This window comes from Malaclemys terrapin, chromosome 11, assembly GCF_027887155.1.
Source record: "Malaclemys terrapin pileata isolate rMalTer1 chromosome 11, rMalTer1.hap1, whole genome shotgun sequence".
Classification (NCBI taxonomy): domain Eukaryota; kingdom Metazoa; phylum Chordata; order Testudines; family Emydidae; genus Malaclemys; species Malaclemys terrapin.
The window spans coordinates 3,819,383-3,843,727 of NC_071515.1; the positions used below are offsets into that span (position 1 = coordinate 3,819,383).

The 24,345-nt window shown below is 54.4% G+C and overlaps 1 long non-coding RNA gene across 1 annotated transcript; it reads right to left on the bottom strand.

The window, feature by feature from the left end:
* Positions 1-7,337: 7,337 nt before the first annotated feature.
* LOC128845686 (uncharacterized) lies at positions 7,338-12,102 on the bottom strand. Its single transcript, XR_008446704.1, has 4 exons — positions 11,964-12,102; positions 11,513-11,576; positions 7,841-7,892; positions 7,338-7,409 (listed from the first exon to the last, which is right to left on the bottom strand). It is a non-coding gene; the product is annotated as an uncharacterized LOC128845686 (long non-coding RNA).
* Positions 12,103-24,345: the final 12,243 nt, after the last annotated feature.

The following is a 24,345-nucleotide window of genomic DNA, read 5'->3' on the forward strand; positions in this document are numbered from 1 at the left end:
ACACAGGGCCAGCGTTCCCTCTCATTTTTCCCTCCCATGTGTGGAATGAATTTTGTTACGTGCACCAATATGGAGGTGATGTGTGACACATCATCTTCATATAGGTGCACATAACAAAATTCATCTGGTGGGGGTGGGGCCGAGGGGTTTGGAGTGTAGGAGGGGGCTACGGGCTGCGGCAGAGGGTTGGGATGCTGGGGTGTGAGGGCTGTGGGTTGGGGGTGCGGGCTCTGAGGTGGGGCCAGGGATGAGGGGCTCAGGGCTGGGGAAGAGGGTTGGGTGCAGGAGATGGAGGCTCTGTCTGGGGGTGTGGACTCTGGGGTGGGACCGGGGATGAGGGGTTTTGGGTGCAGAAGGGTGCTCCGGGGCTACGGCGCGGAGAGAGAACTCCCCTCAGCTCTCTCTCCCCACTGCAGCACCTGGGCTGTGGGGAGAGGCGCCTCTCCCCGCCGTAGCTCCGGGGCTGGGGCCGTGGGATAGGTGCCCCCCCTGGCCGCGGCAGGTCTGAGCCGGGACTGGGTTTGGGCTGCCCCTCTCCCAGACACGGCAGGTCCGGGGCCGAGTTGGTTCTGGGGTTACAGGTGGATGGTGTAAGGATTGTTGCTCTACTGCTACCTCTATTGTGGGCAGCAAGTGTCCATCTACAGAAGGGGCCGTATGACCCCTTTCACCAGCGTGAGTCATTTAAAAATGGCTCACGGGTATAACTGTAGAGGTATGATTATGCCAGTAAGTTTCCCCGTGTAGACAAGCCCTTAGAGATGGCATGCTTCCGATGAGATGTTAAACCAAGGTCTCTTCTGCCCATCTCTGAAGGCTGGCCAGGGAGAAGTGACCTTTTACATGGAGCTTTTCAAAAGAGATTAGGGGTTAGCTGGTACTGTGGCAAATGCTCCCTCCCTGCAGGGTCGGTGCAAACCAGCAGCCCGCAGGAAGCAATAATATTGCTACCAAACTAGAATAGGAGCCCCTGGGCCAGGGCTTCTCCAGCCTCTTCATTATGCAGATGGTGTGAAACTTCCTGGAGTGGATCATCTCCCCTGGCAACCCCCTACTGCTCCCCTCCTGCTTCGCTCCTTCATCTCTTGAGTGCCGTAGACCGCCAAGGGGGCTCAGCTGAGCCCATCTGACCGGCGCTGCTGCGGGGCAGTTCCTTGGCCCGTGGGTGGGACACGTGCTTCTAAAGGCAGCTGATTCGAGACAAACAAAGGACGTTGACCCTGGTGACGGCGATGTGGAGAAGGTCTGTTGCTACCATAGTGCTCCTGGGTGCCATGGCCATGCCCTGTCTCTGACCTGCGGCAAGTGTCTCTTTGTGCCTGGGTCTCCCTTTGTAAAAGAGATGTGATGTGTCACCTCAGCAAACAGGCGGGGCAGGGGCATTCGCTAGTATAATTAGTGACACTTGCTGTGGATGGGTCTGTCTCCCTGTGAGTGCATTGATCAGAGAGGACCTTAAGCATAAGGGCGGTTTGGGGGCCCTGCACATGCTTACAACTTATGGGCCAGCTCGGTTCCCTTCCTTGGCAATGGGACCAGAGTCAGGGGCAAACTGAGGCCTAATCTCCTGCTCCAGCAATGGGGGTGCTGTTTGCAGCTGGAACCTCCCGGCCAAATGCAAAATCCAGATCCAGGGTTTGCCTGCCACTGTTTCTAACAGGACTGACCTGTCGCTGCTTATTAGGGGCTTGTTACGTTAATAATAGACATTGCTGCTGTATTTGTAAATGGACTTTAATATGCTGTAATTCGTCTCATTGGTTAATGCATTATGAGGCCCTGTGAATTCCTGTAGTGCCTCCTTGGGCCAGCCCCGCCAGGTGATCTGTAATAAAATACCATCATTAAATACTTATGGGATCCAGTGAAATGGATTATTTGGCAAGACTATGTCTTTAGCCAGCCTTTAAGTGGGAGCTGACCAGCTGTTGCAAGGCCAGGGCATGGTTAGCCCAAGCTGTGTTTATTGTCTCTGGTCTGCGTGTAAGGGATGAGCTGAAATGTTAGCCAGCCTGGGAGAAGGACAGATTCCCATTGATGCTGGTGGATGCACGTTGGACGCATGGTGCAGATGGTGCTGAGCTCTGGGGCAGGGGAAGCAGAGGGAACAAGTCATCAGGAGCCCTGGCTCCATGACATCCTCCCCTTTCTCTACTGTCTGCGTCCCACCTCTGCCTGGGCTCGGCAGTTCCTTCCTTTGTCCGGTCACTGATCGAATGCAGGCGCTGAGCCCCCTGTGTCGGTCGTCCCTCGGCTCTTGTGACCCCTGAGTGCTGGGACATGGGGTACCGGTGATGCGAGGGAAGGAGAGAGGGCGTTGCCATGTGCTGACTAATAACCACACCACAATGTTCTGCTACACCAGGGGTGGGCAAACTTTTTGGCCTGAGGGCCACATCGGGGTTACAAAATGATATGGAGGGCTGGGTAGGGAAGGCTGTGCCTCCCGAAACAGCCTGGCCCCTGCCCCCTATCCACCCCCTCCCACTTCCCACCCCCTGACTGCCCCCCTCAGAACTCTCCACCCATCCAACCCCTCCTCTCCTTGTCCCCTGACCGCCCCCTCCCGGGACCCCCGCCAACTATCCAACCCCCCTGCTTCCAGTCCCCTGACTGCCCCGCCCCCTATCCACACTCCCGCCCCTTGACAGGCCCCCTGGGACCCCACACCTATCCAACCCCCCCGTTCCCCGTCCCCTGACTCCTATCCCCACCCCCACCCCGTGAGACTCTACACGGCGCCGCAGTCCGCTCTATGGGGTGTGAGTTGTGCAGCACTCGCACGTCGCACTCTAGCCAGCCCGTGTAGACCCCGCTGGTGGGAACTAAAGGTACCTAATGCACATTGATGCCGTCCTGAAACAGGCCTGCTGGAGGGTGCAGGGTCTGCTCCCGGCTAGTAGCCTTGTGGACACTGGCCACCGTGGTGAAAGGACTGGAGTGGAGAGACAAAGCTGGTGAGCAGCAGAGGGGAGGGCGCCCTGCACCCTCCTGTGGGGCACAGCCGTGGGCCCAGGCTGGGGAGCTCTGCAAGCTTTGGGCCTCATACTCCTATGGGCAGTGGATTTGCCCTGCGCAGGGTTGTGCCTATATGGCACTGTCTAGTCCGTGGGGTTCTTCTTTACGTAATGTATTGGAGGAGCCGCATACAGAACATATACACCTCGAGTGCCATACCAGAGGCTTCACCTGTCGCGTCCTTACCCTGCCCAGTTAAGCCATTCCTTGCCACTCAGATGCTCTTTTCTGCAGGCAGCTTCACTGGACCAGGTGCATTCTGCGGCTGCGCCCTTAGCAGTCCTGCCCCGAATCCCAGGTGAAAGGTGTTAGTCTGTACCCAGGAACGTCAGCGACCTAATCACAGCCTGGGATCTAATGCTCCTAATCCCTCCAGCGGCAGCGTGGCAGCTGGCATTTATGATGGGCAAGAGTGGAATTCCAGCCCCATGGTGCTGGACACCCACATGCGCTCTAGGACGTGCTGACTGCCATGCTGTGAATCCCAGAAGTGGGTCCCAGAGGTGGGACTGTTGGAGAGCAATTGCAGCCCCAGTCCATCTGTGTTTCTGATTGTTTCAGGAAGTCCTCAGCTATGAGGGGGTGGTACTTCCTGGCCAGCCAGTCAAAAGTGTTAGTGTCACCGTGAGATAAACCTCTCTCCCAGACCACACCCTCTGATCCACCTCTTCCACTCCAGATCCAAAAAACCCAGATATCAGGTCTTGTCAAATGGCACCTGGACACACAAGCCGGAATGCGGACTGGCCGGGTGGCAACCCTAATCCTCCATGAATTTATCTAGTTCTTTTTTGAACCCTGTTATAGTTTTGGCCTTCACAACATCCTCTGGCAAGGAGTTCCACAGGTTGACTGTGCGCTTGTGAAGAGACTGTGCACAGTTTGAAGATTGATCCCATTGATAGATTGTCAGCTCTTCATGGCAGGGATTGTCTTTTGTGTTGTGTTTGTGCAGCACCTGGCACAATGGGGCCTAGTCCATGACTGGGGCGCCTAAATCGTATGGTAATATAAATAACAAACACATATACAGCACCTGGCACAATGGACTGGGGCCGTTAGGTCCTACTGAAATCCAAATAAATATTAACAACAACAGATTTGAATTGCACTGGGCATAGGGCCAGAAACCTATGCCCTAGGGAACCAGTGGTGTCAAGAACCTAGCTCTGGGTCTGTTATTGTCCGTGTCCTTAGCTGCTCTTGTCAACACAAAGCTGAACCGGGGGTGTTTTGGTGGCACTCCCTCTGGAGCTGCCTGTATTGTTAACAGTTTGCAGGTGAAATACAGTCCAGAGCCGAACTTGCCGTGACCTACAGTCTGGTAGGTTTGTTTCCTGCCACGGCTCCGTGTTTGATGTGGCTCTCGGGAGGTCAGTGAGAACGTTTGCATTCCCATGAGTCACCCTGTGGCTCGAGCAATGCAGAACAGGTGTGTTTTCCCCACAGAGAAGTAAGCAGAGGTGTGGATCATTTATCCTGTTACCTCTGCATGGGGCAGAGAAAATTAAAGCTCTCCAAGTGTTTCAGGCTTTTATCTACACATGACCAGGAGGAGGAACAGGAGCAGGCCGTGATGTCAGAGAATGCCAATGTGTAGGAGCATCTGCGGGCACCTGAGGATTTGTTTTTGCAAGACCTTTTAACTCATGATTGTTTACCTCCTCATCAAATGTCACTCAGATTTGGTCTGATTTCCCCCTGGCCAACTAGGAATCTTCCAGCCTGCACTGCTTGGAATGCAGGAGCTGGAGGTCCCTTGTGTCAATACTGAGCCAGTGGGGCTAGGGGGCGCGCTGCTGCTGGACCACCTGCCGGAGGAGCCGTAAAACTGAGATCCCAATCAGGGGTCCTTGCTGAAGATCCCACACCACTTTTTGCCAGAATTGGGGGGGTACCCCCACTCTCCTGGCTAAATTTCTAGGTAGGAGATGAATCAAGGGTGGGCAAAACAGAAGATGAGGTAGAGAACAAGGGAGGGAGGAAACAGGTGGGACCAGAGAACGAGGAACAAAGATGGAGGGAGAGAGCCACGCAAGGAAGAGGAACAGATAGAATGACCCACAGGGCAGGGGAAAGGGTGATTTGTGATGAAGACAGAATGATAAAATGGAGCAAGAAAACAGAGAGTGGGCAGAGCTGGGGGACGTCGCTTGTAGGTGTTTCTTCTTGAGAGAAGGCGGCTTGTGCTGCAGGTAGGGTTGCCAAGCCTCCAGGATTGGCTTGGTGTCTCCATGAATTCAAGATTAATCTTTAATTAAGGATTATGTCATGTTATGAAACCTTCAGGAATACGTCCAACCTAAATTGGCAACCCACGAGGAGGAAGTACCTTTCCCCCTGCCAAGGGTTAGACGCAGAGGCAGTAGGGCCAACACCCCATGTTCAAAAATCATGTCATGTCCCCCCAAATCATGAGGTTAATAAATCAATAAATGATTTGCTCTCTGGTTTTTGAGCCTTTGGAGTTCACATTTTCAAGTATTTACCCACAGCCATAAAATCTAGAGCGACTCACTTGAAAGAAAGGAAGAAGAAAGCTGAGATTCTCCTTCAAAATGCCCGGCTGAGTTTTCGAAAGGAAAGGCTGAACTTGCTCCACTGTGAGCCAACAGGCACCACTTGGAACTCCAGCCATTGATCAGACTACAGCAGGCCCCTCGGCTTTGCCCCCTGCCCCAGAAAGTCAGCGTTAGGGCTGATGACTTTCTAATCACACAAAACCGAACACCCCTGCACTAACCCTTCTCCAAGGCCCCTTCCATTGTCACCCCATCACCGAGGCCCCACCCCCGCTCACTCCATTCCCCCCGCCCTCTGTCACTTGCTCTCCCCCACCCTCACTCCACTCCCTCATTTTCACCGGGCTGGGGCAGGTGGTTGGGGAGTGGGAGGGGGTGAGGGCTTCGGCTGGGGGTGTGGGCTCTGGGGTGGGGCCAGGGATGAGAGGTTCGGAGTGTGGGAGGGGTCTGGGCTGAGGCAGGGGGTTGGGGTGTGGGAGGGGACATGGGCTTTGGGGTGGGGGTGCAGGTTCTGGACTGGGGCCAGAAATGAGGGGTTCCGGGTGTGGGAGGTGGATCCAGGCTGGGGCAGGAGGTTGGGGTGTGAGGGTGAGGGCTCCAGCTGGGGGTGTGGGCTCTGGGCTGGTGACGAGGAGTTTGGAGTGCAGGAGGGGGTCCAAGTTGCGGCAGGGGGGTGGGGCGTGGGGCGTGGGTTTCAGGAAAGAGTTTGGGTGCGGGATGGGGTTCAGGGCTGGGGCAGGGGGTTGGGGTGCGGGAGGAGGTTAGGGCTCCAGCTGGGGGTGTGGGCTCTGGGGTGGGGCTGGGGATGACGGGTGGGGGAAGGGGAGGCTCAGTTCAGTGCTGGGGCAGGCAGTTGGAATGCGGGGGGGGGGAGAGGTGAGGGCTCCAGCTGGGGGTGTGGGCTCTGGGGTGGGGCTGGGAATGACGGGTGGGGGAAGGGGTTCAATGCTGGGGCAGGCAGTTGGAATGTGGGGGGGGAGGTGAGGGCTCCGGCTAGGGGTGCGGGCTCTGCGGTGGGGCTGGGGATGAGGGGCTGGGGAGCAGGGGAGGCTCAGGGCTGGGGTAGGGTGTTGGGGTGTTGGGGGGGTGCAGACTCTGGGAGGGAATCATAGAGTCATAGAATATCAGGGTTGGAAGAGACCTCAGGAGGTATCTAGTCCAGCCCCCTGCTCAAAGCAGGACCAATCCCCAAGCTTGGGTGCAGGAGGGGGCTCAGAGCTGGGTCAGGGGGTTGGGGTGCAGGAGGGGTTTTGGAGTGCGGGCTCCGGGTGGTGTTTACCTCAGCCGGTTCCAGGGAAAGGGCGACATGTCCCTTGGCTCCTAGGCGGAGGCGCAGTCAGGCAGCTCTGCACGCTGTCTCCACCCTCAGGTGCCACCCCTGCAGCTCCCATTGGCCGCGGCTCCCAGGCAATGGGAGATGCGGAACCAGCGCTTGGGGTGGGGGCTGTGCATGGGGCTGCGGCCGTCCCTCCATCTAGGAGCCGAGGGACATGTCGCTGCTTGCGGTGAGACGCGCGGAGCCAGGTAGGGAGCCTGCCAGCCCCACGCCAACCGGACTTTTGACAGCCCAGTCAGCAGTGCTGACTGGAGCCGCCAGGTCCCTTTTCGAGCGGGTGTTCCGGTCGAAAACTGGACACCTGGCAACCCTAGCCAGGATGCTGGCAGCCAGCAAGATTCCTCTACTATTAAAGGTGCAGTGCCCAGAAAAGAGAAGGCCGACATCTCAGTCACATGGCTACATGCAGCCTAGTGCGCAGTGAGGAAAGTTGGTCGCACACACTTGGAAATCAGCAGCAGCTTTATTATGCAACAAACAACTCTATGCCATGTTAACTCTGGCCCGTCCTTCTGTAACGCTTGGAAAGGCTCCTATGAGAGGGGGAAAAAACACAATAAAAACAATGATCTTCAACTATATATTGATCTTCCAAACTCTCTGTTTCTATCCATCCAGCTTGCATCTAAACACTCGACACTGATATTAAAACGACCATCGTTTCCACCTGAAAGGACCACGTTTCCTGCCCCTCTAGGGTTACAGGGGTGTACCCAGGGCCGGCACAACCTATTAGGCAACCTAGGCGGTTGCCTTGGGTGCTAACATTTGGGGGGCAGCGACCGCGGCGTCCGGATCTTCGGCTGCCCCCGTTGTCGTCGGTATTTCGGGGGCGGGACCTTCTGCTGCCTGTCGGGGGCAGCATTTCGGGGGCGGGACCTTCCGCCACCTAGGGCGGCAAAAACGCTGGCGGCGCTCCTGGGTGTACCTAGAGCTGTAGTGCACGGCCCGTGTCTGTGCTTACCTCGCAAGTCCTGGAACAGCTCCTCGGGAAACAGCACCTCAGCCCTTCTGGCCTGGAATAGGAAGAGGAAGGATTAAGGATTAATCATTCAAACACATAACAGCCCATGTCACCGTGGGGCTGAAGGGCTCCTGCTACTCAGATTGCATCAATGGGCACAGAGACCAGACATAATCTGATTCGCTGCAAAGGGACCTAAGAGGAGAAAAACGTAGGGGAGGCAGAGCATCAGCGCCACCCTGTGGTGAGTGGCTTACATGACTAGTTTCTGCCTTACTTTTTTGGAAGAACAATACAAAGTCCTAACTAAGGGGGAACTGTTTCCTTGCAGTGAGCCCAGGACAAATTCCCACCAGAGGGGCTGCTGCTGGGCTAGGGTGTTAACTTGGACCCTGCCTTCCTTTGCAATCCCCAAGCCTCTTCAAGCACAGTCAATTAGGACTCCAGGAACAGAGGTGGTTGCTTTGGGTAGGTCTACACTTGGGGCTATTTCGACCCTGCTAGCACGGGTGTAACAGCAGTGTAGATGGTGAGGCCTGGCTAAGGCAAGTAAAGGGACGCTTGACCCCTATGGCTATGCACCCTACCTGCCCATGCAGGGCCTCCCGTGTCTACGCTGCTATATTTAGTAGGGTAGAGTCCTGCCCCTTCCCCGCTGCCAGAGCCTTTCCCCACGGCAGTGAAAGATTCCAGTGGGGAAAGGCTCTGGTGGGGGGAGGCAGTGTGGAATGGCACCGGCAGCTCCCCGAGCTGAGCCTGGCTGCCCTCCCTACCACAGCCTTTCACGTGGAGCTACACGCACCCTACGTGCTGACGTAAGTGTAGACAAGGCCTTTGTGTAATAAAGGACAGTGCAGGATGGAAGAGGGACAGGGTCAGGATTTAAGGATCATGGAAGCTTTTTTTGTTGTTAGCTGCTGTATGGAGATGGCTGCTGTGTTCGTAAAGGGACCCCTGGACCACAGAAATAGCTCAGGGCCTGGGACAGGGTGTCACATTTTTCCTTGTCCTTCTGCACCTCAAAACTTTTTTTTTTTAAAGGCTACTAGTCAAATCCTGCAGTTGGGAGCCCAGTGTGCAGTGCACACAGCCTAGCTACACACCAGGGGTTATTGTAATCAGCGACTGCCCCAAGCCACATCGTTCAGCTCTGGCTCCGGATCCAGATCTCAGCGTCCCCACGTCCACCAGTGCTGGGTTTGGGGTTTCCAGTCTGAGCCCATCTCTCACTGCCATGATCATTTCAAAGCCTCGGCCAACACACTCCAGTGTCCTGAGTCACTGATGCTGCAGGGCTAGAGATCCTCAGCTGGTGGGAATTTGCAGAGCTCCATTGCCGTCCATAGCGCTAAGCCAATTTGCACCATCCGAGGAGCTGGTTCTTGGCGTCTGGTACTGACTAGTGAAGGACTAGCTATAGGCATTAGCAGACTGAATCAAAACTTGAGTTCCACCCAGTCCAGGACCCCATCTCTGACAGCAGCCAGCACCCGATGGTTCAGAGGAAACTGTCAAAATCTCACAGAAGCAGCTGTGGAAGAATCTGTCTCCCAGATGGGCTTTCTACAGATCTCTAATAGGCCTCTGTCCTTATTCTCCCCCAAAGCGGAGTGACGTTAGCGCAGGAAGGAACAAAGGTACCTGTTCTAAATAGAGTTCAGCCTGAGAATTAGTCTGAATCCAATATGCTGACAGGCTGAAAAACATGAAGGGCCCAGCCGGCTCTGTAGTGCTCTGCGCTTTCCCAGCCAGCCAGGTCCTTCCTGAAGCCGTTGTTCAGAAAATAGGGGTCTCCTCAGAATCGCCCTGGGCTCATGTGCGCATGGTGGCTGGGGTGGGAGACTCAGTGGGGACAAGAGCCAGAGTCAGTCCAGAGCGACTGTAGGAGAACTACGCTGCGAGCTGGACTGTCCCCGTGCCAGGCAAACCTGCTTTCATGGTTAGCGTGGTCTTGCCTCCAGCTTTCCTGTCTTACTTTTAAGCAATTGTCCTGGCCTCCTGAGAATGTGAATAACTCCCATAGGCTCGCTGATCACCGTGATCACACTCGCCCGGAGCCTTCTCCTTGCCGTCAGCTCCCTCACTCCCTGCCCATAACTCTCCTCCCACAGTCCAGGGACCAGTTATTTTGCCCTTTGCTGTATTTTGTCTAGAGTCTCCTCTGTAAATGTGTGTGTGTGTGGGAGGTGGGGGTAGGGGTGAGGGTGGGGGTGGGGGAGGGGTGAGAATTGCCATCTGAAAGGTGGCGAGGAGAGAGCTTGTCTCTAGCTCTACAGAGCTTTGATCTCCTTGCTGTGATTCACATCCTTACTGCTGCGTAATAGAGGTGAAGGAGGCATGGCCCAGTCTAGTGGCACTAGCTCATTTCAGTCATGAGGACAGAGGTTGCTGTGCTCTGGGTTTATCCTGCCAGCCTGGGGCTGGCCAATCACTGTACTGTTATGTAATAAGGGTCCCCTGTGGAACGCATAATGAGCTAGTCAGGGTCAAAGGTTACTTGGTCCGACCTCAGCCATGAATTTTAGCAGGCGGATGCTGCTCCTCCCTCTTTTCTCCTCTTTGTGGACTTTGGCGGTGCCCAGCAGTTCGTGTGTTGGGGGATCAACAAGGAAAAAAGAAGTTTAGCAACAGCAGAGAAAGGGGAACCCTGGATTAGCTTTATTCCAGCTCAATCATCACACTATTAATGACGGAAATGGTCTCTGCTCTGTCCTTTGTAGGGCTCAAAGAACACATTCTCTTCTCCATGGGCCTGGGCCAAAGCCCATTAAAGACAACAGAGAGACTGACTTCCGTGAGCTTTGTTTGGATCAGGCCACCATGAACAAAGAGGGGTTGGACTCATTCCTGCATCACTAGGCTTAGCCTATAACCATCTCACTGTCCACTATTTCCTTTGACTGACGGGCTGGTCTCACCCTCACTCAGATCCCGGACTAAGGAACTGGATCTGGGGAGTTTGTACCCAATATCCCCCACCTCCTCCCTCTTTACATCTGAGGGTCTCTCTGATGAGTCCTTGCTGAGGACTGTCAAGTCATATTGCCCAGGCTTGATCTTCTTTGATTAAACACCAGGAAATACGGGCTTCCAGGGCTCCATCTGTGTCTTTGCATTAACCAGGTGTATCTTCCTGCCTCATTTAACTACCAGGCTCCTCTGATCAGCGAAGCAGCAGAAAAGCTTCCTGACTCAGGATACAGAGTAACTCTGCTGCTCAGTGCAGCATCTGCCAACCTGCCAGCCTTGAGGCCCAGCCTGTGAGATGGTTCTGCAGATCCTAGGCTCAGTGCAGATCCTGGCAGCTGCGTGGGAATGTGCCTGAAAGCCGCTTTTGTGCACCTCCCCTACCAACTTGGAGGCCATCTGGCCACTGGGCCAGCCCCCAGCATAAAGCAGAGAAGCCTTGGGGATGCCGCAGCCATGCCCCCTCTCCCTTGGGAACACCTCCCTCTCCTGAGGCTGGGAGGAGGGTGGTGTTGGAGCCATTACAACAGGCCGATGGCGCCCATTACAGAAGAGGATCATCACACAGTGGATGACCAAAGCACACAGTACAAATTAGACCCCATTGGTGCCATGACAGGGCCTCTGCGTCCCCATTGCCATCTCCTTGACCCACACCCTGGGACCTCTGCTTCCTCACTGCACTAACCTAAGGATATTACTTACGTTCACGTACCAAGTCCAGGCCTTCTGATCTGGGTCTGTCTGCCGGCGTGCTGGACAGTGCGCCCTAGGGAATCAACACAACGGCTCTCCTGTCAATGCTTACATTCTCCAGGGCGAACTTTCAGAGGTTCAGCCTCTCAACAAAGAGAGCAGTTTTCAAGACGTCTCATGGGAAATCAAACGCAGTCACAATCTGGGAAATTACCGAGGGACTGATGGCCGAATGCTGCGCTATTTCCACTGTTCCAGAGGGATTTCCTCAGAAGTATCTGGATGATTATGGTTTCAACACAATCCCTGCCTTTTACATAAACCCCAGGCCACCCCACATACAGGTCAAGAAATGAGGATGCAAGGTGCCCCAGACATACATATGGGGCACTGCCAGTTGTGAGAATATGGGACTGAGCAACGCTCTGCAATCTCAGTTCAACAAGTCAACAAAACTTACCTCAGCAAAGAAGGCAACTGAGGTGAGCGTGTGCTTCTTCCTGCCCCACTTGGGCCTTGGGCCTGAAATCCTTCCCTCTCTCATGTGGGTCTCTGGAACATAAATACCCATGAGTAACAGGGACAGCAAGCCCTACAGAGCAAATCCGTACGGCAGATGGTAGAAAGAATAGCTTATACTATCTATCTATCTGTCTATCTATCATTACATGTTAATTCACTTACAGCATCTAGGCCTCCCCATTGTAGCTGAATGGCTCACAGTCAGAAGCTGGGATGTATCTGTTGAGGGGCTGGATTGTAGGATGAGAGTCCATGCATAGGCTCAGGCCAATGTCTTCCTATGTCACTGTCCAAAGTCTGGCACTAACATTCATATTCAGGCATCTAGACGAGTGGATTGATTTTCAGAGGAGCTGAACAGCCACGGCTTCGGCAGATTCGAGTGAGGAGTTCTTGGTATTCAGCATTTGAGAAAGGCCAGGCCATTTATTTAGGTGCCTGAGTGTGGCATTGCAGCCGCTGCCATGGGTCGTTTACAATGAATACGGAATCAACATCATCTCGGCACGACAACCAAGTTCAGGATCTAATCGAGCTGTATCCTCTCTGTACTGCTGTACGGTTGCGAAACATTGGGACTGCGCCACTCAGAGTGGGCAAAGCTGGAGGCTTTCCACATAAAATGCCAACGTTGTATATTGGGCATAGAGTGGAAGGACTTCATTTGTAAAGCAGATGTTTATGGTCGCTCCGGTCTACAGACTACTGGGGCCATTGTCCACAGATGGCGTCTTATGCTTTTCAGACATGTCGCGACTATGCCACAAGACCAGGCCTGCACAACATACGGCCCGCAGGCCGCATGCGGCTCGTGGGGGATCACTGTGCGCCCCGCGGGGGGATTCTAAACCCCACGCACACAAAGTCCCGAGGCTGGCGTGGCGGCGCTTCCTGGGGCAGCTCCTGGTGGCGTGCCTGCCCGCCGACAGGAACCAGCAATGTGGGACACGGGGATGGAGCCCTCGCGCGCCGCCGCGCCTCCACGCTCCCCCCCCGGCCCCAAGCGGGACACGGAGCCCGCGCGCACGGCTGCCCCTCCCCACTGCCCCAAGCGGGACACGGGCACGGAGCGCTCGCCCCCCCCTCCCCAGCGGGACACGGGGCTCAGCCACCGCCCCCGTCCTGAGCGCTTTTTGGCCCACCCTCCCCCCCCAGACTCCTGCCCCATCCAACCCCCCGCGTTCCTTGATGCCCCCCCCCGGGACCCCTGCCCCATCCACCCCTTTCCCTGTCCCCTGACTGCCCTCTGCTGCCCCATCCAACTCCTCTCCTGATTCCCCATCCAACCACCCCTTCTCCCTGTCCCCTGACCACCCTTGGAACCCCTGCCCCTGACTGCCTCCCACCGCCCCATCCAACCCCTGCTCCTTCCTGACTGCCCCCCGGGACCCTTGCCCCCATTCAATCCCCCTGTTCCCTGCCATCTGACCACCCTGACGCCTATCCACCCCCCCACCCCTCCCTGAACTCCCCTGCCCTCTATCCAATACCCCCTCCCTGCTCCCTTACCGCGCTGCCTGGAGGTGGCTGGTGGCACTACAGCCGCGCCACTGGGCTGGAGCCGGGCCACGCTGCCACCGCGCAGTGCCTGGAGCACCGGGTCAGTCTGAGCTTGCAGCCCCCCCCGCTTCCCGCCAATCAGCTGTTCGCGCAGAAAGCCTGGGAGGGCTGAGAAGCAAGCGGCGGCTTCGCGCTCAGGCCCAGGGAGGCGGAGCGGAGGTGAGCTGGGGTGGGGAGCGGTTCCCCTGCGCGCCCCTCCCCCCGGGTTACCTGCTGTGGCGCGGGCGGCTCCCCCCACCCCAGCTCACCTCCACTCCGTCTCCGCCTCCCTGGGCTTGAGCGCGAAGCCGCCGCTTGCTTCTCTGCCCTCCCAGGCTTCCCGTGCGAACAGCTGATTCGCGGGAAGCGGGGGGGGAAAGCGGGGCGGAGTGTTCAGAGGCGGAGCGGAGGTGAGCTGGGGCCGGGGAGCGGGGCGGAAAGCTGGAGAACCCATGGGATCGGCTCCTAAGGCGCCACTTTTGGATAATGTGCTCAGGGGGAGCAGCCGCTCCCTCTGCTCCCCCCCAGCTACGGTCCTGGTCACTTCAACTTACCGGTTGTTAAATTTAGAAGCCCTTTTAGAACCGGTCCCGCGCAGGACAACTGGTTCTAAAAGGGCTTCTAAATTTAACAACTGGTTCCCGCGAACCGGCTCCCGCTCACCACTGGAGACCTCCTGGAAAAGTTCTCTGTAGTAACTTTTAATATCCCATCATTGACCATTGTTATTGACCTATTGACTAAAATCACTGTTTCCCATCAAACCATCCCCTCCATAAACTTATCAAGCTTAATCTTAAAGCCAGAGAGGTCTTTCGCCCCCACTGTTTCCCTTGGAAGGCTGTTCCAAAACTTCACCCCTCTGATGGTTAGAAACCGTCGTCTAATTTCAAGCCTAAATTTCCCGACGGCCAGTTTATATCCATTCGTTCTAGTGTCCACATTAGTACTGAGCTGAAATAATTCCTCTCCCTCCCTGGTATTTATCCCTCTGATATATTTAAAGAGAGCAATCATATCCCCCCTCAGCCTTCTTTTGGTTAAGGTAAACAAACCGAGCTCCTCGAGTCTCCTTTCATACGGCAGATTTTCCATTCCTCGGATCATCCTAGTGGCCCTTCTTTGTACCCGTTCCAGTTTGATTTCATCCTTTTTAAACATGGGAGACCAGAACTGCACACAGTACTCCAAATGAGCTCTCACCAGTGCCTTGTATAACGAAACCAGCACCTCCTTATCCCTACTAGAAATACCTTGCCTAATGCATCCCAAGACCGCATTAGCTTTTTTCATGGCCACGTCACATTGCCGACTCATAGTCATCCTGCGATCAACCAGGACTCCGAGGTCCTTCTCCTCTTCCGTTACATCCAACTGATGCGTCCCCAGCTTATAACTAAAATTCTTGTTAGTTATCCCTAAATGCATAACCTTACACTTCTCACTATTAAATTTCATCTTATTACTATTACTCCAGTTTACAAGGTCATCCAAATCTCCCTGCAGAATATCCCGATCCTTCTCCGAATTGGCAATACCTCCCAACTTTGTGTCATCCGCAAACTTTATCAGCCCACTCCTACATTTGGTTCCAAGGTCAGTAATGAATAGATTAAATAAAATTGGACCGAAAACCGAACCTTGAGGAACTCCACTGGTAACCTCCCTCCAACCTGACAGTTCACCTTTTAGTACGACCCGCTGCAGTCTCCCCTTTAACCAGTTCCTTATCCACCTCTGGATTTTCATATCGATCCCCATCTTTTCCAATTTAACCAATAATTCCTCATGCGGTACCGTATCAAACGCTTTACTGAAATCGAGGTATATTAGATCCACTGCATTTCCTTTATCTAAAAAATCTGTTACTTTCTCAAAGAAGGGGATCAGGTTGGTTTGGCACGATCTACCTTTCGTAAAACCGTGTTGTAATTTGTCCCAATTGGCATTGACCTCAAGGTCCTTAACTACTTTCTCCTTCAAAATTTTTTCCGAGACCTTTCATATTACAGATGTTAGACTAACAGGCCTGTAGTTACCCGGGTCACTTTTTTTCCCCTTCTTGAAAATAGGAACCACATTAGCTATTCTCCAGTCAAACGGTACCACCCCCGAGTTTATGGATTCATTAAAAATTATCGCTAACGGGCTTGCAATTTCCCGCGCCAGTTCTTTTAATATTCTCGGATGAAGATCATCCGGTCCGCCCGATTTAGTCCCGTTAAGCTGTTTGAGTTTGGCTTCTACCTCGGATACGGTAATGTCAATCCCCACTCCTTTATTCCCATCCGTCTCGCTTCTACTATTCCTCAGCCTTTCATTAGCCTCATTAAATACCGATGCAAAATATTCATTTAGATATTGTGCCATGCCTAGATTATCCTTAATCTCCACTCCATCTACAGTCTTAAGTGGTCCCACTTCTTCTTTCTTTGTTTTCTTCCTATTTATATGGCTATAAAAGCTCTTACTATTGGTTTTAATTCCCCTCGCAAGGTCCAACTCTACTCGGCTTTTTGCTTTCTCACTCCATCTCTACATGCTCTGACCTCAATAAGGTAGGTTTCTTTGCTGATCCCCCCCCTCTTCCACTCCCTGTACGCTTCCTGTTTTTTCTTAATGACCCCTCTGAGATGCTTGCTCATCCAGCTCGGTCTAAATCTCCTGCCTACGAACTGTTTTCCCTTTCTTGGGATACACGCCTCTGACAGCTCCTGCAACTTCAACTTGAAATAATCCCAGGCGCCTTCCACAGTCCAATCCACTTCCCTAACCAGTCTCCTTAATTTATTAAAGTTAGCCCTTTTGAAATCGTAAACCTTAGTCTCCGATTTAATTCTGTTAATCTTTCCATTTAGTTCAAACTGAATTAGCTCATGATCACTTGAGCCAAGGTTGTCCCCTACAACCATTTCCTCAACGAGGTCCACACTACTCACCAGCACCAAATCTAAAATGGCATCCCCCCTCGTCGGTTCAGCAACTACTTGATGAAGGAATTCATCAGCTATTACGTCTAGGAAAATCTGAGCCCTATTATTGTTACTAGCATTTGTTCCCCAATCTATATCTGGGAAGTTAAAGTCTCCCATGATTACACAGTTCCTATTAGTATTTACTTCCCTAAAAACGTTAATGAGTTCTCCAGGCTAGATCCCGGCGGTCTATAGTACACCCCAAGCACTATCCCAAGGGAGGCTCTAGTAGTTCTTTTACCCAATGTGAGTAATGCCCAGACAGACTCCGTCTTATCCATTCCATCGCTTATTATTTCTTTACAGTTTACCTCATTATTGACATACAATGCTACTCCCCCACCTTTACCTTTGATCCGGTCTTTCCTAAACAGCACATACCCTTCCATACCTGTACTCCAGTCATGACTACTATTCCACCACGTTTCAGTTATTCCTACAATATCCAGTTTCATTTCTCGGACCAGGAGCTCCAATTCCTCCATTTTGTTACCTAGGCTTCTCGCATTGGTGTATAAACATCTTAATTTATGCCTTTAGGCCTCTCTCACATTCATTCTCCCATTTGATATGGACACCGTACTGCTAGTATGACCCATTAGTCTGGTATCCACCCCCCCTCCTTATGTCCAATCTCTTCCCCCTGGCTGTATCTGTTCTTATCTCATTGTCCTCCCTCTCAATGTTATAGTCTGGTGTGGAGATTAACTGGACATCTCCCAACCGTCTCCCCCAAATTCCTAGTTTAAAGCTCTTTTGATGAGATGAGCCAGCCTCCCTCCCAGAAGTCTATTTCCTTCCCTACTCAGGTGAAGTCCGTCCTGTGAGAACAGTTTTCTGTCCCCGAAAGCCTCCCAGTGGCCATACATCCCAAAGCCCTCTTTATAGCACCACGCCCTTAGCCAACTATTTGTCATCACAATCCTGTCACCCCTTTACTGCCCTTCTCTAGGAACAGGCAGAATCCCACTGAAGATGATCTGAGCCTCGAATTCCTTAAGCGTCTTCCCCAGCCTGGCATAATCTCCCTTGATTCTCTCTAGCGAGAACCTAGCCGTATCATTTGTTCCTACGTGAAGGATGATCAAGGGGTTCTTACCTGCTCCTTTTAGGATCCTTTTCAGCCGCAAGTCCACATCCCCTATCTTAGCGCCCGGGAGACAGCACACCCTTCTGTTCTCTGGGTCCGCCCTGGTTACAGGCCTGTCCAACCTCCTCAGTAAGGAGTCCCCAATCACGTACACTTGCCTTTGCCTGGTGGCAGTGCGATCTACTAATCTATCCCCTGTTCCCTCTAGTTGCAACCCCTGTCCATTCCTATTTTCCCTTATAGTCCCCCTTACATCATCCTGTATCCTCCCGGGGCCCAGAATTGGTGCTGTCTCCATCAACTCCTCCCCTATTTCTATGGGACTAGCTGCTCGTCTCTTTTTCCTCACCCTGCTCCCTTCAGTTACCACCTGTTGCCACCCTTCCTCGTTCTCCAAACACCCAAACCTGTTCCTGAGTTCTATTTCTCCTTCACTGGCCCTCCTTTTCCTTTGCCTGCTTCTCACAGTCACATGCTTCCACTGCCCTTGTTCTCCCCCCGGCATTCCCCCCTCACAGGTCTTAGCCCCTGCTACCACCTGTGCCCCTGAGCATTCCCCTTCAGCCCCCACTTGCCTTTGCTCCATCAGGTGCTCGAACCCCCTTCTAAACTCTATCAGGGTATCTACCTGCATCTCCAAGCCTCGGATCTTTTCTTCCAGCAGTTCTATTAGGCGGCATTTCATGCACACATACCTCTGTTCAGGTACCGCTGCTAGGACCATGTACATACCGCAGCTGCCGCATGCAATCATCTGCATTGTGTCACCTGCGGCTTGGCTCATGGCTGCTGTTGCCTGTGCCCGCCTGCTCAGCTGTGCCCTCTGCACCTGGGGAAACACAGCATACAGGGCACCATGCCCTCCTGCCTCCCCTTCCACCTCCTCCAATGGAACTCCCACTCAAACTCCCCTGTTAGCAGCTCTGTTCGCTGCTCGCAGCTGTTGCCGCTGCCTGGCTGGGTGGCCGCTTTTATAGGCCCTCTCCTCAGCCAAGCTCCACCCCCAATGAGGGCTCAGCTGCCCGCCCAGCACGCTGCCCCTACAGGCCTCTACACATACAAGCAATACAAAGACAGACGCAAATACAGGTACCTTCTCCTCCAATGGAACTCCCACTCAAAGATCTGTGTGTGTCAGGGCACTGGGGGTCTGTGTGGGGCATTGTTTAGTTGTGGTGGTGGGGCTGTGGGGAAGGGCACTGGGAGGGAGGGAGGAGAAATCTGTGTGTACTGGGAAACTAGCGAGTGGGGGGTTCTACGTGGGGTGCTGATGTGTATTAAGAGTTACCAGCTGGATTGAGGACTGATAGATTTGGACAGAATTTATATTGAATGGGCAAATGAAAAAGATCGCAGGGAAAAACAGTAAGGTTAGTTTAGCAGTCTTTGACATTTCGACCAATAAAGAAATTAAAATGCATTTGTAATTACATATCTTATTCTTGGCTGATAATCATTTATTGTTATTTTTTAGGAAAATTTTCAATTTAAAACACAAACTTTTGTTTTTCTTTTTTTACTTATGATGTCTCTATCTGAAAACCCATATAAATTGACACAAATTGCAAATTAAAACTTTTTAAATGTATAAGCATTTTACTCACTTGGGCGCATTTGCCTCATGGCGCACAAATTTGAACTCTGCTTCAAAAATTTGCACAGAAGAAATTTTTCTTTTCCCTTAATTATACTATCTTAGGAGCCCGCTATAACATAGTACCAAGGTTCAATACAAAGTCATATAAAAGTTATACAAAAATGCATAATGCAGAGAGTTATCTACAACTGCATTGATTGACTGCTGTGTGCAGTAATATAGTGACCCCTGCACCTACAGGCTTTTTTAATAACTCTCCTTCTGTGAAGCATTTCCCAGCAGCAGCAATTTTCTTAGAAATTTTAAAGCTTCCTTTAGTAACTGTATCGTTCTCAGTGCTCACTTTCTTGAAAATTTGCTGTTCTCTACTAAGGTTTTTCGCTAAACTGGCTGCTTTCATTATTTTTTCATTTGGGCTCAATTTGGCGAGATTGGGATGCTTAGTTTCAAAGTGCCACCGAAGGTTGTATTCTTTCGGAACGGCTAACGTTTCGCGACACACGAGGCACAGTATTTTGTCTTTGGAAATAGTACATAAGTATTTATTCGTCCATTCAGTGTTGAAAACTCTGTGCTCTGATTCTATTTTTCTCTTTTTTTTTTCACTCATGGTATCCATTATGAAGCTCAAGATTTTGTTGAATAAATTCACACACAAGGGAAACACTCACAGTCACACACAAAGAGAAGAGATATCTCACGGCGCATGGCACACTAGCAAGGCACTGACGGCGTGTGGAAGCCTGTAGGTCCAGGGGTCGCTATATTACTGCACACAGCAGTCAATCAATGCAGTTGTAGATAAATCTCTGCATTATGCATTTTTGTATAACTTTTATATGACTTTGTATTGAACCTTGGTACTATGTTATAGCGGGCTCCTAAGATAGTATAATTAAGGTAAAAGAAAAACCCCCACTCGCTAGTTTCCCAATACACACAGATTTCTCCTCCCTCCCTCCCAGTGCCCTTCCCCACAGCCCCACCACCACAACTAAACAATGCCCCACACAGACCCCCAGTGCCCTGACACACACAGATCTCTGTCACTGCCCAGCATCCCCCAACAGGCCCCCACTGCCTAGCACCCCAAAACACACAAACCTCCCCCACTGCCCAGCGCCCTCCACACCCTCACAGCCCAGCACCCCCCGCACACCTCCCAGACACTCACTCCACCACACCCTTCCCCCTTCCCTGGCTGCACTCACCAGCCCTGCTGGGAGGTCTCTGGCTCCTAGGGTGAGAGCGGCAAGGGGAGTCTCCAGTGGTGAGCGGGAGCCGGTTCGCGGGAACCGGTTGTTAAATTTAGAAGCCCTTTTAGAACCAGTTGTCCTGCGCGGGACCGGTTCTAAAAGGGCTTCTAAATTTAACAACCGGTAAGTTGAAGTGACCAGGACCATAGCTGGGCAGGAGCAGAGGGAGCGGCTGCTCCCCCTGAGCACATTATCCAAAAGTGGCACCTTAGGAGCCGACCCATGGGTGCTCCAGCTCTCCGCCCCGCTCCCCGGCCCCAGCTCACCTCTGCTCCGCCTCCGCCTCTGAACGCTCTGCCCCGCTTCTCCCCCTCCTCCCGCTTCCCGCGAATCAGCTGTTCGCGCGGGAAGCCTGGGAGGGCAGAGAAGTAAGCGGCGGCTTCGCGCTCAAGCCCAGGGAGGCGGAGACGGAGCGGAGGTGAGCTGGGGTGGGGGGAGCCGTCCGCGCCACAGCAGGTAACCCGGGGGAAGGGGCACGCACGGGAACCGCTCCCCACCCCAGCTCACCTCCGCTCGGCCTCCCTGGGCCTGAGCGCGAAGCCGCCGCTTGCTTCTCAGCCCTCCCAGGCTTCCTGCACGAACAGCTGATTCATGGGAAGCGGGGGGGCTGCAAGCTCAGACTGACCCGGTGCTCCAGGCACTGCGCGGTGGCAGCGTGGCCCGGCTCCAGCCGAGCGGCGCGGCTGTAGCACCACCAGCCACCTCTAGGCGGTGCGGTAAGGGAGCAGGGAGGGGATGTTGGATAGAGGGCAGGGGAGTTCAGGGGGGTGGTGGGGGGGTGGATAGGGGTCGGGGCGGTCAGATGGCAGAGAACAGGGGGATTGAATGGGGGCAAGGGTCCCGGGGGGCAGTCAGGAAGGAGCAGGGCTTGGATGGGGCGGTGGGAGGCAGTCAGGGGCAGGGGTTCCAAGGGTGGTCAGGGGACAGGGAGAAGGGGTGGTTGGATGGGGAATCAGGAGAGGAGTTGGATGAGGTGGCGGAGGGCAGTCAGGGGACAGGGAAAGGGGTGGATGGGGCAGGGGTTTCCGGGGGGGGCATCAAGGAACGCGGGGGGTTGGATGGGGCAGGAGTCCGGGGGGGGAGGGTGGGCCAAAAAGCGCTCAGGACGGGGGCGGTGGCTGAGCCCCGTGTCCCGCTGCGGGGGGTCGAGCGCTCCGTGCTCGTGTCTTGCTTGGGGCAGTGGGGAGGGGCAGCCGTGCGCGCAGGCTCCGTGTCCCGCTTGGGGCCGGGGGGGGGGGGGCGTGGAGGCGCGGCGGCGCGCAAGGGCTCCATCCCCGTGTCCCGCTTGCGGTGCGGGCGGTGGTGGAGGTGTGGCGGCGTGCGAGGGCTCTATCCCCGTGTCCCGTTTGGGGCGGGGGGGTGTGGAGGCGTGGCGGCGTGCGAGGGCTCCATCCCCGTGTCCCGTTTGGGGCGTGGGGCAGGGTTGGAGGCGTGGCGGCGCGCGAGGGCTCCATCCCCGTGTCCCGCTTAGGGCGTGGGTGGGTGGAGGTGCGGCGGCGTGCGAGGGCTCCATCCCCGTGTCCCACTTGGGTCGGGGGGGGTGAAGTCGTGGCAGCGTGCGAGGGCTCCATCCCCGTGTCCCGCTTAGGGCGGGGGCGGGTGGAGGCGCAGTGGCGCGCGAGGGCTCCATCCCCGTGTCCCGCTTGAGGCGGGGGGGGCGGTGGAGGTGTGGCAGCGTGCGAGGGCTCCATCCCCGTGTCCCGCTTAGGGCGGGGGGGGTGGAGGCGTGGCGGCACGCGAGGGCTCCATCCCCGTGTCCCACTTGGGGTGGGGGCGGGTGGAGGCGCGGCGGCGCGTGAGGGCTCCATCCCCGTGTCCCGTTTGGGGCGTGGGGCGGGGTTGGAGGCGTGGCGGCGCGCGACGGCTCCATCCCCGTGTCCTGCTTAGGGCGTGGGTGGGTGGAGGTGCGGCGGCGCGCAAGGGCTCCATCCCCGTGTCCCGCTTGGGTCGGGGGGGGTGGAGTCGTGGCAGCGTGCGAGGGCTCCATCCCCGTGTCCCGCTTAGGGCGGGGGCGGGTGGAGTCGTGGCAGCGTGCGAGGGCTCCATCCCCGTGTCCCGCTTAGGGCAGGGGCGGGTGGAGGCGCAGTGGCGCGCGAGGGCTCCATCCCCGTGTCCCGCTTGGGGCGCGGGGGGGGAGGGGGTGGAGGCGTGGCGGCACGCAAGGGCTCCATCCCTGTGTCCCGCTTGGGGCGGGGGTGGGGCCGGCAGCGCGCGAGGGCTCCGTGCCCGTGTCCTGCTTAGGGCAGGGGAGACAGTGGCACGCGAGGGCGCAAAAATATCCTTGCGCCGGCATTGGGTTTGGGGGGGCGCCTGAAAGCCCCGCCACCGCAGCTGGGCTCAGCCGCCCACATTGCTGGCTCCTGTCGGCGGGCAGGCACGCCACCGCGGGCCGTATGTTGTGCAGGTCTGCTATATGGCATGAACCTGTTAGTCCCTCATAGATTCGTCCACACTGCATCTACTTCTGCTGTCAAACCTTCTCGTGGCTCCATAGCATGAGAGGGCTAATGCACAGATTCCATCTCTTCCTACAAGGTCACAAAGAATGTATCAGAGATCGGAGGCTAATCAGAAGAAAGGGAAAAGGTCAATAATGCCGTGGCTGATGTAATGAACCAGCTGTCTTGCAACTCATCCTGTTATGGAAGGAAGACAGAGACGTGAGAGAAATGAGATTGCAAGGTGCCCCAGACATACATATGGGGCACTGCCAGTTGTGAGAATATGGGACTGAGCAACGCTCTGCAATCTCAGTTCAACAAGTCAACAAAACTTACCTCAGCAAAGATGGCAACTGAGGTGAGCGTGTGCTTCTTCCTGCCCCACTTGGGCCTTGGGCCTGAAATCCTTCCCTCTCTCATGTGGGGCTCTGCAACATAAATACCCATGAGTAACAGGGACAGCAAGCTCTACAGAGCAAATCCGTACGGCAGATGGTAGAAAGAATAGCTTATACTATCTATCTATCTGTCTATCTATCATTACATGTTAATTCACTTACAGCATCTAGGCCTCCCCATTGTAGCTGAATGGCTCACAGTCAGAAGCTGGGATGTGTATCTGTTGAGGGGTTGGATTGTAGGATGAGAGTCCATGCATAGGCTCAGGCCAATGTCTTCCTATGTCACTGTCCAAAGTCTGGCACTAACATTCATATTCAGGCATCTAAACGAGTGGATTGATTTTCAGAGGAGCTGAACAGCCACAGCTTCGGCAGATTCGAGTGAGAAGTTCTTGGTATTCAGCATTTGAGAAAGGTCAGGCCATTTATTTAGGTGCCTGAGTGTGGCATTGCAGCCGCTGCCATGGGTCGTTTACAATGAATACGGAATCAACATCATCTCGGCACGACAACCAAGTTCAGGATCTAATCGAGCTGTCTCCTCTCTGTACTGCTGTACGGTTGCAAAACATTGGGACTGCGCCACTCAGAGTGGGCAAAGCTGGAGGCTTTCCACATAAAATGCCAACGTTGTATATTGGGCATAGAGTGGAACGACTTCATTTGTAAAGCAGATGTTTATGGTCGCTCCGGTCTACAGACTACTGGGGCCATTGTCCGCAGACGGCGTCTTATGCTTTTCAGACATGTCGCGAGTATGCCACAAGATGTTCCGGCGAACGCCGTTCTCTGAGTGGCTCGTAACATCCGAGAGACAATTCCACCAATCAAGGGGTGCAGGCAGCCCAAAGGCAGGCCCCCTATTACATGGGTGCCTCAAGTCTATTCCGACGTTGGGCTCTTGGCCCGTCAAGCACAGGAACGGATTAATGGTGAACAATTGCTACGGCCGACCGTTCGGCTAAGCGTTGAAGAAGAAGTATGGATTTAGGGATTTAGTATCTAACTTTTGACATCCATG